At 40.3% G+C, this 16,849-nt stretch overlaps 1 protein-coding gene and 1 non-coding gene across 16 annotated transcripts in view; both read left to right on the top strand.

Moving 5' to 3' along the window:
- Positions 1-707: 707 nt before the first annotated feature.
- The window catches only part of ADD1 (adducin 1), a 58,712-nt gene continuing 42,570 nt past the window's right edge, over positions 708-16,849 (top strand). For 13 of the 15 annotated variants that reach the window (XM_030492864.1, XM_030492855.1, XM_030492866.1 and 10 more), the window contains exon 1: positions 708-939. The gene's annotated coding sequence lies outside the window, so the exon portion shown is untranslated. The remainder of the gene's footprint in view (positions 940-16,849) is intronic. The other 2 variants (XM_030492871.1, XM_030492865.2) reach the window with 2 other exon arrangements.
- On the top strand, positions 16,555-16,710 carry LOC115611083. Its single transcript, XR_003992457.1, has one exon. It is a non-coding gene; the product is annotated as a U1 spliceosomal RNA (small nuclear RNA).

Below are 16,849 nucleotides of genomic sequence, written 5' to 3' on the forward strand. Positions count from 1 at the left end.
AGTTAACTTTACAGTTGGTGCTTTGTTTGCAGTGCCTAACAGACTGTGAGGTTATACTACCCACACAGCTCCTCAAGGGCTTTAGAAGATCTAAAGGAATGATTTATAAAGATCTAATCAGGCCTCGTATATGCACGCTATACACTATATCCGCACACTTCCTGCATCAGCTATACAACTCCTCATTAGTCTGGAACTTAATATCCGGAGGATATTCGACTGGGTTGGAACTAGATGATCTTTAAGGTACCTTCCAACACAAACCATTCTGTGACTTAAATACTTTCAGCTCTGACAGGCGTCTCTAACCCTCGCCAACGCAGTTCTCACGCTTCACTACTCTCGCTGGGTATCTGCACGTCCGGATCGATCTCGACTGGCTCTGAGCTTCCAGCGATTAGATACCGCCACGGCTGTGTGTTAAACAACCCTTTATCGTAACGCTTCCCTGGCAATTACTCGATTCCTGCTCCTCTCTCTCAGCCTGCTGTAAGATAAGCTTCCCGGACACCGCGCTGCTTCTTTCCGAAGGGACCCGGCTCCACAAGAAACCCCTTCCCCGTGTCGGGGGGTGTCAGTCGTGCGCGACTATCGCGACTCCTGAGAGGCTGCGACCCGCTCCCTCAGCCGCCGCCGCCGTCCCCCTCACGCTCCTCCCGCCGCCTCTGCCTCCACCAATAGGCGCGCCGCTTAGTCGCCGAGCGTGCGCCCTCCAATGGGCGGCGCGGTTGTTGGCCTGCGGGCTTGGGAAGCCGCACCCTGTGAGGTGGGGGCCTGTGGCCGCTCGGTGGCGGCGCTGGGGGGGGAGGAGGAGGAGGAAGAGGAGGAAGAGGAGGGAGCGGAGGGAGCGCGGCGCAGCGGCGGCAGCGACAGCCTCGGCGGGGGCACCGGCTGCGGCGGCCCTTCTTCCCGCTGCTGCCCTTTCTCTTCTGCCCTCGGGTGAGCGCTGACGGGGAAGGCGGGAGGGGCGCAGCCGGTAGCGGTCCGGGGGGAGCGGAGGGGCGCAGCCATTAGCGATCTGTGGGGGGGTGTGTGCTGTGAGGGGTGGCGGGCGGGCTGTGAGGGGAGGCGGGCGCTGCGGAGGGGAGGTGGAGGGAGGCGGGGGCGCAGAGGCTGGAACCAGCTTGTTTAGCCCGGGGCGGCGGGGAGGAGAGGGGCGGGGGGTGTCTCTGCCTGGAAAACAACCAGCGCTCGGCTGTGTGGGGGGGGTTTGTGTGTGTGGAAAAACCAGCACCCGCCGCTCGCAGGGTGCCTGCGGTGAGCGGCGGGTGAGGGGAGTGTCGGCTCTGTGGGGCGGTGGGGGGCACAACGGGGGAGCCCCCAGGTGCTGAGCGGGACGGGGCGGCGGGGCCGGTTTGGGGTCGGAGGGGCAGGTTTCTGTGAGCGCTCCCTCAGGAGCCACGGGCCCTGCCCCTGCCCGCCGCGGTGAGCGCGGTGCGATGCTCCTGCTGCTGCTCCTGCCGCCGCAGGAAGCGGCCGCTCGGCGTTTAAGATCTTCATTGCAGCCAAGCGATGCGTCTGCGGGGCTCTTGCCCACCGCCCTCCTGCTTCACCTGCCCCTTCCTTTAGGCTGCGAGGTGACGACCTGATTCCGCTTAGCGAAATGCGGGCATTAGAGCGTCCAAATAATCGTCCGCAGAGGACGCAGGAATGAAGGAGGAGATGTGGCGCGTTTGTGCGGTGTTACTGATTGGCAGGGTACCAGCAGCAGGGAACGGGCAGTTGTTTTGTTTCTTCTGCTGGAAGGAGTATCTCTGTTTTAGTATTTCGAGTGCCTACTTTTGATTCAGAATGTCACCTGTCCTTCTGCACGTAACCTATGCTCCTTTTAAGGTTGATTCTTAATCTGCATTGGCTTTAGTTAAAACTAGCAATTAGGGAGGGGGAAAATTCAGTCAAGCTGGAAAAATACACTGAGATAGGGGGCTAGGAATAGCACCGGGTTTGAATCTTTCATGAGATACTGCTGTAGCTCAGTGGCGTAAGCTTGTTGCTGGTTTTGTTTTATTCTCTGCTTATTGGAAAGTTGCTATAGATCATAACGTTATGCGCCAAAAGCATTCTGTTTTCTTGCATGGCGATTTATGTCATGTTACAAAACATGTCTACCTTCAGTTTATGAATTCTCAAACTGCAACTACTGCTAGATAATTTCTGTATGCTTTGCTGAAAGCTACAGGTATCTTCATGCCCATGAGCTATTTACAGCTCTGGGTTTGTAACGTGACTGGATGTGTTAACAGAATACTTGTGAGTTCTTAACTGCCACAAATTCGTTGTTTTTTATAGAACAAAAGAATTTGGTTTAAAAATACAAATTATTTCTAAAATAGGCTTCAATTTTTCTTTTATTTACCGATGTGACAATTCTGTACCTCAAGAGGGAAATACTCTTTTTAGAGCTGTTGTATAATTGAGAAAAAATGCAACTATGGACTGGACTTCTGGAGCAGGTGGTGTTGGTATTCCTTTATATTCAGTAAGCAGATTTGATGTGATCATACAAAAATAGTCTTAAGTGAACATAATGTTCTGTTTGCTTCAATTACAGAACTTAAATTTGGTGATGTTCTTAGGAGAGTTTTGAGGCAGCGTGTTGTGCCAGTGGGTTCGTTAGAGTATAGTTCACTAATGCTGTAGAGTGAGGAAGGTCATTACTGAATCAGTATTTTTCTGTGACAGATCTATTGTAGATGTCTCCAACAGAAAATGACTCAACTTTTCTCATTTTTTGAGGTTCACTCTCAATATTAAAAGTTATTTTGCTTGTATGGAATTGGATCATTTGATGAGGTTATGTGAGTAAGCCCATTTGAGCACTGAGACACTTTTACAGAAGTGAGGATCAAGCTATTTCTGCCCCATTCAAGTCTCGGGTTTTGAAGGATAGCCTCACAGCATGAAGTACTTTTAATAAAACTCCACACACAACGTTCTGTGACTTGCTGTGGGAGGAAAAAGCTGAACTTTGAAGTAGCCAATTTTGTTAATAAATAGAATAAAAGATTACAACTGGAGGTTTCAGACTAGGAGAAGGATGCTTAGTATGTTGATTGCTACTAAGCATACAACATATATGTGAAAAGTGCTTTCTAACTCTGAGGAGGCTGGGCAGTAAATCTTGTACCCACTGCTTTTCTGAGTTGTAGAAATAGTTTTTTTAATAATTTACTAATGTAGTGGTGGTGGATAGTGAGTAGTTTGTAAATCCCAAACTGTTGCTATGCAAATGAGCCACTCCTGCTTTGAGGGAAAAATTCATAGTAACAAAACTTGACCAGCACTTTTACGAAGCAAAGTGTATCAGAGAAGTGTCACTTCTGTTGTGCACGGAGGACACCTGAAACATGAGGACCTGGAGTAAAAAATAATGTTAAATTTCTGATTTTGATGGCTTTTAAAGTAGAATTTACTCTTGGACTGTGCCGCAGGGCAGAAAGCAATCTCTGAAATCGCACTGTATTAGGAATTCATGCTGTAACTAAATATTAGATGCTTTTAGAATGGTAGGTGCTTTATATTTAAAACCTGATTGTGAGCAGATACAAATGGAAGTTTAAACTGCTGATTCTTTCGTGCAAGTCATTTGACATCTGCTGAGGAACCTGTCTAAAACTCTTGTATTAAATTGTACATCTCGTATGTTAACAGATTCAAAAGCAGGTGTTTTTAAAAAATGGTAGAAGTTCCTAGGTTACCTGAGTTTTGCCATTTTCATTCATATAATCAGCCTTCTTAGGGGAATAGGAAAACGTTACCTACTCGTGCCACTTATCCAGCATTTCTCTTAAAAAAAGTACTCCAACAACAGTAGCTGTACAAGCCTGTTGGTAAAGAAAGACGTAAAGTGTGAATCATGTAAATCATGAATTTCCTGAGGAAAGCTTCTTTTCATCAGAGGCAGAAAAGTACTGGTTATACAGATATTTTGATCTATGATAATTTTTACTCTAATATTACCCTTCTCTATGGTTACTTTTCTTATCACTTTAAAGTATTGCATGTACAATGACAGACTTCCAGAGTAATATTTTTGAACGTTCAACATAACTTTATGATAACTTGTTACCATCTCAGTAAGCATCTGTTGTTTATTGAGAATAATCTTGATCATCTTTAGTCAAACTGAAACAAATAATTGGTTTCTGTCCTCACTAGTCAGAGGACATTGTTTGCTGTGGTCTCATCAGGTCAGAAATTTTAGTGCTTAGTCGTTGCAGAAGTTGTAAGGGCAGAGACTCCAGGAAACGCCCTTGTTGGAACTGCTGCTTTTCAAATCAGGTATAAGCTGAGGTGATGTCATTTGTCATGAGGGCTCTGGTTTAACATTCTAACCAGCAGTCATGGTCTGGAATAAAATTGAAGTATTGCTGCTACTTTGGGGAATTTTGAGTCTAACTGTTCTTCGTTTCAGGGGAAATTAAGTTTTAGTAGAGGGATGGATGTGAATAATTACTGCCAGTCAGTCAAGCTGCTGACCAGCATGTATGCTTGCTGCCTCTGCTGGGTTGACTCTTTGCCCATTAAGGAGAAACTGAAAACGTTGTCCTTGAAGGCATAGCCAAACAGGAGTAACAACTTCTGCACCTTCCTAACTTCCTCCTTTTGACCTTGCTGGGTAGATTGCATTTTGAGACATGATCTCTGCCTGCTCTTTTGGATGCAGTTATTATTCAGTGAAAGATCAACCTTGCAACCTAAAATCAGTTGTGTTAGCAAGCGGGACACCGAAAGAGTTTTACACTGTTGCTTGTTTGAGTGGGTTTTCTGGAGAACAGTTAAAAATCAACATATGTGAAAACACATTTCAATTCAGTTTTAAAACTGGGATATTAAGAGCTACTCTTTAAACCTGACATCTGGAGTTTCAGTGTTCTTCACACTAATCAATTGTTCCTTTGCATTTTTAATTGGCTAATGTATTGGGCTTTGTCTTTTTTAATTATTGAGGGTTTTTTAAACCATGTGGTATGTATGTTTTTCAGGTCTTGACTTATGAAACTGAAAAGGAAGGGAGTAAAATATTTCAGAGTTCTGAGATTTTCTTGTTATTCCATATACCTAATTGAATTGCTGAAAAGGGGTCATGGAAACAGCAAGCAGTAAATGCAGTTAATCAGTAACTTTTTATGGTATCTTTGATACTTCCACATCAAATGAGTAGATAAATGTTAAGTTGTAGTACATTAATGCACCAAAGATTGGGGGGAAATCAAACTGCTATACCTACATCTTCTAGGTTTTTGGTTGGAATCAGTAAACTTGTAAAAGCAACTTTGTCTTAAAACCTGCAATTTGACTTGCAGCCATAGAAACTTAGTTTAGTTTAGGTTTGGTTTCATTTTGTATGTGCAAATTTCAAATTCCTGTTATGGTGCTTTTTATGCTTTTTACCTCTGTCTTGGTTTAGATCTTGAATCTTGAGAGGTCTGATATGCTGTTGCAGCTTTATTATTGCTAATGCCAGATTAAACCAGAAAGTGTTTGGGATAACCTCAACTCATGAAGATTGTCTTCTGTGGTGTTTTGGTGGGAGTTTGGTTTTTGGGGTGTTTTTTGTTTGGTTGTTGTCTTTTGGGGGTTGTATAGTTGTTGTTCTACACTGCTGAGTGTGAAGGTACTGTTCTTTGTGACTAGAGAGGTGAAGGACAAGGCATACTTTTGTGTTTAGTCTTCTTTTAACAGATGAAATAATTTCTTTAGGTGTTGTCACTACTAAATATTGCTGAAAATCTATAAAGTATGTATGCATGTGAAACATCCATTCTGTCTAATCAGCAAAAGAAGACATTGCTGCTCATGCGCATTGACAGAGAGGTGCAGTATACTTCTGTTTTTTTTTCTCAAAACCAAAATCTTGTCTAACCAAGCTTTGCACAGTAATCTCAAATCAACACAGCTTAAAGTACTCTGAAGTTAAAGGGACTTCTTTTATTTTTCTCTTCAACTTTTGAACCTATTACATACATTCAGCTAAATTTACCAGGAAAAGAGTGACTTCAAACACATGAAGTTTGTGCCAGCAATGGGATAATCTGATGGCTAGACTTGTGTCCCCACTAAGAGAGGGACATGGCTCCTGGTTTGTTTTGAGGAGCAGGAGCATCTGGCTGTGTAGCTGTTAGACACCTCCCTGCCAGTCAGTGCATGGGTAGCTCTGGAGCAGTTGTCATGTATTTTCCACTTACATGGCCAGCCCTGGGTGGACTAGTGCTTAGGCAAAGGTAGGAGCAAGGGTGGACTCACACAAGATGTAGGGGGGAAACGTGGGGACTTGGGATTAAAAAGGATAAATAGGGAAGCACAGGAGACTTAAGTTGATGGGAAATCATGTTTCATTAGTTCTGACATCTTTCTCTAGGTGCTTTCAGTTCCTGAAAAGTTTTTAATGATTTTTAGGTAAAATTCTACGCAACTGAAGTGTTGCTTTATGTTTAAATACCATTTCAAGTTTCCATATGACTTGAATAACAGATTCAGTGTAAAGCACAAGATTCTATTTTTATTCCAAAGTCCATTTTCTTTCCTTACTGTGGATGTCATTTTTAAGTCTACTAGTACATACAGGAAGGTGTGTCGTGTTCCATGACCCTTCCCTACCCTAAATTTTAAAGTAAAATTTATTAGCTGGTGAGTTTTCAAAGATATTCTTATAATTCTAGTAAGTTGGAAGCATTTCAGAAGAACTGTGTCTCTTTTGTGAGTGAATTAAGGATGAAGATGTCAGGAAAATGATGTTCATTTTCGTAAATTATTTTTCATCAAGTGTCAGTGGCCAGAAATACAACAGTAAATATTTTTTGGTTATGTAGAACAATACAGTATTAAATTATTTTGCAATCTAGTAATAGGCAGGAAAAATAAATTAATAACGATCTTAGATGTTTACTTAGATCTCAACCATAGAAATGAAATGAATTTAAGGATTTAGATAAAAAGTTAGTAAATTCTTTAGAGCCTTCTCAAAGCAAGTGAATTGTACATGGTTTGGATGGAGAGGGAGATAAAATGCATATGATTAATCTAAGGGAAAGCAATTATGTCTTATGTGTCAAGGAAGGGTGGTGGATTTCTGTGCCTTGGACTTGGAGAGGGTTGTCCTGTTCTCTTTGATTGCTGCTACTTGCAGCTGAACATCTACCTGTGTGGTTTTCCCACTTTATTTTCAATCTACTTCAGAGCCTGCACTTATCTTGATACTGCTGAGTTATGTGGATCATCTTAGACTGAGCTTCTGGAAGGAGAGGGTGTTTGTGATTGCAGCATAAGGTAAAGATTTAGACAGGTAGAACATCCACTTCTGGATCTGCCATAGTCTTTATTGTTGATCCTAGGTCATTTCCTTTCTTTGTTGATTTAAGGACAAGGAAACCCCAGTTAAGATGCCTGTACCCTTGCTTCACAGTTGTGGAATGGTAGTCCTTCCAGTATCCTCTAGTTTTCCCTCACTGCAGCAATTTGGGGAGGAGCCAAGAGCAGAGAACACAGTGAACAGTTTGCCGCACAAATTGGAAGAAGGTAGTCTCTTAAACTGTCCTGGCCTGCTCAGCCACCAGAAAATAAAGAGCTTTTTGGCAGCTGGTCAATGAAAGCCAGAAGTGGTGAACAGAAGGCTGGGAAGCATGGTTAAAACCTGAATGTCAGCCAGAAAAGCTGGACTTAGGCAGTCTTGCAAATTATGAGGGCAGCCTTATTAATTGAAGGTTCTGGCTGGTGGAAAAGTTGCTGGAGGCTTAGAGTCTTTATGGGTCAATACTTAGCATTAAAGTGGGGAGACGCCCCTCCATGCCTCAAGCAAAGCTGACAATGTCAAAAATAAACCTTTGTAGCTGCATTTACCACTTCAGCCGCTTGTTTAATGTTTTTGGGGTACTATCAAATGTGAGAAGGCTGAAGTATTGAAATAGCTGCTCTCCCAAAAAGCCTGAGGCTAATATTTTTATTGCTCTTTTTTCAGTCATTAACATAAGTATATTTCTTGGTTGATACTGGAATAGTGTCCATTATGCTAATTATTTTTGAGCATATATTAAAACAAACCCAGTCTTGTAAAAGATTGCATGATGAAAAGACACGAGTAGTTAGTTACTTTGGATATCCTGGGTTTGTTTTTCACAGTGTCACCTTTTTAAAGAGCTTAAGCGTGTTTCTTCATTCTCAGGTTTTCAGGGCATTAAGTCACTACTGCGTTCACATATGTTGTTGAAATATTTTAGTTCTATAATAAGTGAACTGTATTTTCAGGAATTCCTTACACCTCCAAGTCACATGGGGGCAAATTATTGCACGTTTTCAGTAATGTACTTCATGGAGTCACTTTGTTAAGAATGAGGCAAATGCCTCTCTTTCATTGCAGACCTTCAGTCAGGATTAAACACCTTCCTAAATAATATTCTTTATTTGTTATCAGTTATCAGTTTGAAGACCTGTTGTGATACCAAATACTTAATGGTAGCAGGAAAAGGTGAGGTCATTCAGACTGAAATTTGGTATTTGCAACTTGTACTACAATTTTGGATTATTTAATTTAATCCTTAATTTGATGTGTTAATTGTTCATGAATAGGATAAATTCAGTTCATTTGCCTGAAACTCAAAGCTAAATTTATTCTTTCAAGGATTTGATGATCTGAGAGAGTAATGTGGTAATTTTCCCGTCCCTCCTTTCTGTTGCTATAGAAATCCTAAATTTGAACCTTGTTTCTGCAGACTTTTTTTTCCTTCAAGCAAATTTTGTAATAGCTGTGCAGTGTGTTCTCAAACCAAAATATTGATAATACTGTTTTTGTGATTGCCTTTTCTTTTTCATTTGGATGTAACATCTGAGGTACAGATGCTGAAATGGAGCAGTCTTAACTTGTCTTCTCTCTTTCTAGCTCTGGGAAGACCTTGTGGCATTAATCTTGTTAATTTTTTAGGCATACATCATTTAGAGGGAAAAACGAGCAAAAAAAGGCCCAACTAAAGCAAAACAAGACCAAAACCCCTCCCTGAGTGTCATGAAAAGCTGTTAATAATTGTAATTGCAGAAGTGCACATTGAAATTGCAAAGACCATAACTTAGTTTAGCATCTACATTTTCTTGCAATTCCAGTTTTACAGCAATGTTCAGGGCTTATTTGATTAGGTGCTTTCAGCTACTTCTGGCATGGCTGAACTTTTGATATGGCAATAAATGCAGGTAATCCTGGCAAGTAGATAAAATATTTGTTCTCTTACCAAACTTTGATTTTATTTCATGTGCAAGAAAGTGGAGATGAAGGATCTAACAACGTCAATAGCAAACTGAAGAGGAGCATCAGGAGTAAGCAGAAAAAGACTTGTCAGGAAGCATGGGGACAATGAAGTAAGACTAAAAATAATTTGGATGCAGATGAAAGACTACGTGAAAAGTTTGCCCTGTTTTTGAGTGAAGACAGTTTTGAATGCATGTGCCCTGGCAAATAGGTCTTACTGAAGTGAGGTCGTAAATATGATTTCCATAAGGATGAAGTTGAACTTAAAGGGTGCAGATCAGTGGGGCTATCTGCAATTATCTATCTATGTCTGTTATCAATCACTATATGCAAGAGTAACATTTACTCTGGAATTTTGAAGTAGGTGGTTTGTGTAACTAGAGACTGAAATGCAGGAATTGCTATCAAATGTCAGAGCAGAAGGGTATTGGGTGAATGGCAAGCAGCAAAAGTAGTCACTATGGAAAAGGTGTTTTGGGATAGTTATTGCATCATTCGCGTGACCTTAATATTCAGGCATTTGTTTAAATTTCAAAAGAGAAGCTGTTCTATGCGGAGGTAAGATGAAAATGGGGTGATGCAGCTCTCGACGGAGGAAGACTTTGTTGGAGAAATTTAACATCTCTTTCTGTAAGATACCTGACTTCTTGGGGAGGATGCATGGTTAGAGCTGACCTGTTTTAACGTAGGAATCATATAATGTGTGATATGATTCCATGTAAAAACTAAAGTGATGTTTCTGTGAAAATTGATCTAAAATGGGGACAGGGTGTGTCGAGTATGGATAGAACTGGATGGCTAGAAGATGATGTATTGGAAGTATGTTAGTAGTGGAATGTGTCAAGGGTCAGTTTCAAGATTTAGTATTTTCATTAAAAACACTGATGATTTCCTACTTCTTACGGCAATCTCATGTTTTCTCATCAGATGTCAAGCATCATTGATATTAAAGTAGTTTCGCACAGAATGAAGTTGAAACCTTAGGACATGACCAGTAGAAAAAGGAGTCAAATTTAATAGCATTAAAAAAATTAAAATGCTCTTACAACACTTGAGGATGACTAACCTATCAAAAGTTAGCAACTGTGAAAAATATTGGGATAACAAGGATACTGTTGTTGCACTACTAATATTTTCCTTTGAAGAAGTGGTATTAACATGTTTCTGGTACTGGTGAAAGCTTACCTGGAATATTATGTCTAATTCCTGTCTAATTCCTGTCATCAAGTAAAAAAGAGTGTTTGGACTGGAAGAGGTACAAGGACTGATTCTTGGAGTGATGAAGGGAATGGAGAATTTATTCTGTAAGATGGACTCAGAATGTCATGTTTGATCTGGGAAAACAAAGCATGGAAGAGGTCGTTCTTCATGAAAATAGGAGTGAAACAACGCAGGTGGATAAAAAGAGCTTCTTAAGCTTGAGATATAAGAACAAATGGGTATAAACTATCCGAGAATAAACCTAGTCTGGAAATTAGAAAAGATGGTTCCTAAGCAACGGAGGCATAGAAGTCTGCAACAGCCTTCCCTTAGGAGTAGTGGAATAAGGCTGTCTTTAAGATGGAGCTGGTTAGCTTATATAAGGGGAGGGGGAGGGAATATAATGTAGTTTTCCACAGTACTCCGGGATTTGAACTTCTTGACCCAGAATAGCTGTTTGTTCCCATGATTCGTGTCTTGTTAGTCAAAGATGATGCAGTCACTTTGACCAGATACTGTCCAGATATATCAGTGGGTACACAGGTGGTCTGTTTCTTGGACAAGTAGACTAGTTGCATTCTGGGGTATATAAATGCTTATAGCAAAGGATATAATAAATGTTAGACAAGGATGTTAAATACTGTTTTATGTAATGTGCTACATTGTATCTCGTGTAGTGGATATATGTTTATGTTAAGAAACCCCAAACCCACACAGAATAATTCAACAGAACTGATAATAAGCCCTGTATTGTTTTCTTCTCATGCTGTCCTGTGTGTTAGAAGGGAGCTGCCCACAACACGTGCACAGCTATTTCATTGTCTTCATATTTCTCTGCAGATTCTCCCTTGAGCTGTTCATAAAAAACTTACAAGTTGGTGCAAGCCGAGGGGATTTTGTAGTGAAAACGCTGTGTACCAAGTTGCTGTGTATCGATTGCCCTGCTGTTCCTGTATATTGCCCTAAGACTGTCCATCTAGTAAGCTTGGAATGTAATTTTTTGAGGAAGCATTGTGCTTTGCAGTAATGTGTAATAGAAGATAGGTGGTTTTAGAGGAGACTTGACAAAGAAAAGAGTTCTACTGCCTCCTTCCTGACAGAAGGGCACTAACTGGCAAATTGGGGGATTCATGTTGCCTGAGGTCGCATTGCTTTTCTAATTTATTCGATTGTTAGGGCATGTTAAGTCATGATTTACTTCCTGCTGAGGTATTTCAGACCCAGGAGGAAAGTTATAAATGCTCATTTGTGCAATTGTTTCATCTATATCAGTAGTGCGTGTTACTGGGTATGTTTTTTATACAAACAGAAATGGAGGCAGAAATACAGTATCTGCTTTATATTTTTCTATTCTCTAACTCTGCCTTACTGATTCATTCTGAATGTTCATGGAGAAAGCTTCGTTTCTGGAAGGAAGTTCAAGCATGGAAAGTAGTTTGGTTGGGACAGGATAGAAATTTAATGATGTTTGAAAGGTTCCTTCCTGACTGTGCTTAATGTGCATTATTGACTTCCCTTCAGCTGTTAGCTGAATTTCCTGTTGATTTTGGGTATAAATGATTGCCAAGGCAGTGTCTAGCCCTATGTGTGTGCTTAAACGGGATTTGTTTCCTTTATTCCCGAGTGTAACCGTGTTGTAATGTTTTCAGAACTAATGTAGAAAACTGAGAACTAGATCTTACTCCCTTAAATTGCTGTATTCACACATAATTATTAATATGAATGGTAAATAATTGCATAGGCATAACATTAATGACTTAAGTGGCACTTTGCACATGTTTGTTAATGTTAGCTAAGTTACATCCTCAAATGGAATCTTTTGGGGAAAGTGCTTGACAGTTTTAAAAGATGATAAATAACAGTTAATACTTTAAAGCTTGAGGGAATGTTCACTAGTATATGAATACTGACTAAATTGTGTTTCATCTGCTTTATTATTTAGACATTCTGTCTTGTCATTTACTGTTAAACAGGTGTGAACTAGAGATAGTATCATATAATAAACCAAAAGAATCCAAAGTCTGAAACTGTTTGGCAATGGTCTCCAGAGGGTGGATGACTGAGCAGATGTCACCTTGAAGCTCTCGCCAATGAGCAGAACATCTTTAGGAAAGCTAGTATTTTGGAAGAATGTATTAATGTGCAGTAAGAAAACTGTACAAGTTGATTAGCTTTACTTTTTGTTCTTAAAGTATGTTTTTCAACTGGATTCTATAGGGTTTGTCATGGTAACTGGAAAGGTGTCACATTCAAGTAAATAATGGTATCGCGTTGGAGTGGTAGAAGTAATAGAAATAACTACTGAAAAGCTAAGCAATTTGTTTTCTAGGTTGCTGAATGAATATGACACTGGAAGCTTAGCAGTTTCCCCCTTCTGGTGAACTAGGTGATCTGCTTAACTGAAAATATACTATTCAACACTGGAAAGAAGAAAAAGCTTTCTGGCTTTATATGCATTTTTTAGTTTGGGGTTTTTTTAAATTCATTTATCTGTCAGAATTTAATCTGAGTATTGCTCAGTTGTCTTAAATTAAAATAATCTTTTATTGTGTGATCTAGAATAGCATCCCCTGTATGTGTGGCCTGTGCCTAGTTCTGAAGGGGATGCAGTCAATATTGGAATAATTTCTATTTTCAGCAGCATATTCAGAGCTGGCATTTTGTGTATCTCATGTGAGAGTCATGTCAACCTTTTCTAATATTTCGTTATGTTAGCTGGTGACACTTTCTTTTTTTAAAGTAAATGTTCTTAGAGGTTTGGGGTTGTTTTTTTTGTGCTGCCCTGTGCCTCAGGAACACGTCAAATATAAACTGTCTTATAAAGTAAAGATGCATGTTGCCATGCAGTTTGATCATCGGAGGATGAATCAGATCTTACTTCCCCTGCTCCCCCAGAGAACAGCAAGTGTGTATCCTTTCAAAGACTTGTTGGATTAGATTAGTTTCCCTGTGAAAAGTGTTAAGGAATAGTTGGTAGAGATGGTAGCGACTGCGCAGAACAAGTTTGCAACAAGGTGATACAGTGTAGTGACCAGATGATGGGCCGTCCAGGTTTTGCTTCCTTTCCATATTATGGAAGATCTAGAAAATGGAAACAAATTAAATTTGAGATAAGTCTTGTATAGATTGCTTGAGACTTAGAGAAGAGCAAGGAACTTGAGGGCGGCATAGAGAAAGGTCAGGGATAAGGTTGATAAGACTCATAAATAAGAATAATTTGGATGTAACAGTGAGGTACATTGCTGTTGAGTGTCATTGAGCATCTTCGTAAACCCGTCTGATTTTTAGTGATGCTCACAGAGATTCATGAAATGAAGGGCGGGGAGGGGGAATTTAAGATATTTCCTGTTTGTTGTTAGCTGATACATCTCTGAAATTCCTTAGTAAGGTCTGGTAGTAATAGGAAAGAAAATTGTGGCCAAGTATGAGACAGGAGAGAAAGTTAAGGTTAAGTTTAGAGAAGACAGATGAGAAAAATAAATCGAAGTAGAATAGTAAAATAAATGGATACTGTAAGACCAGAAACAGTTTTAAAAATCTGGATTACATCACTCAGAGGATTTCTCTAGGAGTTTTTAAAAAGAGTGGGTTTTAAATATATTATGTGTAAAAAGTCACATTCTCTATTAGCCCATGGGACTTACTAATGTGAGGTATTGTTACGGTTAAGAGTTTAGCTGGGTGCAAAGTAGGGTTACACATTTTACAGTTGTTATACAAGGAACGTTAAAATGTATGTACATGTTACACTGCACACTGGCCAAGGTTAACCAGGATATTTGGAGAGTTCAACCACTGGTATGATTGAGTTCAGCAGTTTTTGCCCTTGTAGACAAAAAGTTTTGATGTTTCAAAAAAAATTTAGAATCTGAAGCTACTGGTTTCTGGCTCCAAGGTAGCTGAAGTTGAATGGCCTATATTTAATGCTAAAAATGGAGTAGGAAATGGCATTTTTCATATGGCCCTGTAGGATTTCTGTTAGAGTTCATAAACGGCATTGGGCGCTTTGTTACTGAACAACAAAGTGGGAATTGCGTGTGGCCTAATATGCATTTAAGTATGTGGACATATTAGATCCTATTGAAATCCCTTCAGGGCAGGAGGTTCTGTTGAACAGATCTGATTGCAGGTTTGGATGGGGGGACTTGTTTACAAATTACTTCCCTGGTCTGTTATCCAGCTCCCGGCATGACCACACAAACAGTTGTGTAGGCTCAGCACTGTGGCCAGTACAGTGTGGGAATAGCTGTTAAGGAAGAATTTGAAAACAATAGTGTGCTCTTGGGAAAACATTATATACTACAAAATATGGAAACAAAGTCTTAAAGAGTAGATGTTTCTGCATATAAAGTAATACTGTTGTAAAAACAAATACCACAGTACGGCTCTAATGCCAGTGATTATTGTTTTCATTTCACACAGCTATTTTGCCCATCTCCTCAGAGAGCTGCTTACCAACTTCTGAGGTTTTGTTGGGATCAGTTGGACTTCGCATGGGTAGAAACTTTGCTGGCATGTATCCGACTGCATGCTGTTTGGGAAATCACTGGGAAAGCTGGGTTTGGAGTTCTGGCTTTGAATACTGCACGCATACCCCTCTGTTTTTCAATTTCTGATGCCAGTAGCCTTTCAATGGAATTGAAAGAACTGTACTTACATATTTCAGCAATAAAACAGTGGCAGTAGGGTTTCTATTTTACAACTTGAGTTGGGAATGAAAGTACTTGGACAGTGCGGTGTGCATTATTCAGGATCCTTGTCTGACTTCAACTGATTTGACCCAAATATGTATCCTTGATGTTCACTATTTTTACTTACATTTCTGTTTCTGGGATTATAAACCCAGTGCTGGCTAGGTGTGATTTTTAGAACACGGGGGAAAGGCCTCTGGTCACTCCTAGGCAAACATAAACAGTTTTGCTGGGGTTTTAGAAGTTTTTTATCTATTGGTAATGTTGAAAGAGTACCTCCATGGACAGAAGAGTAGTTGCTTGGGTAGGAGTCCAAGTAAAAATCAATAATAAAGACAATATGATAGTCAGTGGAGTTGTATTTAGACAAGCAATAATAAGACAGATGTGTAGAAACATTGAGGGTTTTTTACTATTAAGCTTCCAATGTATGTTAACTAAAATAATCCTTGCCTAAAGATGTTAGTCTGTATGGACAAATAGTGTTCAGTTTAATCTGGAAACATGAGTATGTGCAGAACAGGAGCCTTTCATGTTTTATACTGAGACTTGAATTCAGTAAGTGCAGAATGCTCAGAAGCATGATTTCAGTTTTGTTCTTTTGGTTTTAATAATGATTTAAGTATAGGTCTATAAAACACTATAGCCATGCTAAACTGTTGTCACCTCTGGATACTTTGGTGTGCACCTCTGTCTTTAATGTTTGGGGCTGAACCTTTAGAGAGGACTTGTGTCCTTGGGCCTGGCTCTCTCAAAGCTGCATGTGCCCTAGAGTCTCGGAGTGGATGGCTGGAACCAGACCCAGAATGCAAATGCATTCAGCTTGGCCTCTTCAGTGCAAGCAGCCTTTATGAATAGACCCACTTTGTAACAGCAGAGCAGGAGTTGTTCTGTCAATTAACTACATTGTGGTGTGTGAGGCCCTACAGCCATTCTAGTACTTGAGCGAGTATCAGGCTTGGATTAGTCCCTCTCCTCCTGCAATGCAAATAGAATCTTTTTGTCATGGTTTGTGCACATCCTTCTGTGTTTTGTGCGTTCTCCTTTATTCTGATGAAACTTCAGTTGAATAACATAACTGTCTGGAGGCTAGAATGGTCCTAGTTAAGAAATGAAACAGGCCTAGCTGAAACTGAAAGAGTGGCCAGGATTCCTGGAATGTTAAAGTTTGGGCTGCTGTAGACAATTGCGTTTGTGAGTCTGAAAATAGCTTCATTAAAATGGCCATTAAACACTGTGTTTGCATGATTTACAGTGACTGGAGAAACTGGACTACTGCATTTATCCCCAGATGTGATCCTGAAACCCTGTAGGGCAAAGTAAATGACATCATCTTGCCCCTGTCAGGTGGAAACAGTGAGAATCTTCAGCTGAAGATAAGTCCTGGTTTGCATAATGTTAATTTATACAGCCATATTCAGTTGTGCAATACTTGCCTGACAAGGGAGACAGCACGATCAGGAAGATGGTTTTCTCCCGGTGTTTCATCTGTTACCGTGTGGGTGTGCGTGACCCTTGAGGTTTACCCAGAAGTAGGAAACACGACTGCATAATTTTAGGGTGGGGAGCACATTCACACTCCCCTGGGAAAAAGAAAACCAGAAATGAGCTGCTCTTAAAATAGAGTTCATGGGGGTTTCTTGACATACTATTTCCTAATATGGAACAAGCAACAATCTGATACAGGAAATTAATTCCAGTAACACTTTTATCCATAGATTGT

The sequence above is a fragment of the Strigops habroptila genome, chromosome 7 (assembly GCF_004027225.2).
Source record: "Strigops habroptila isolate Jane chromosome 7, bStrHab1.2.pri, whole genome shotgun sequence".
NCBI lineage: Eukaryota > Metazoa > Chordata > Aves > Psittaciformes > Psittacidae > Strigops > Strigops habroptila.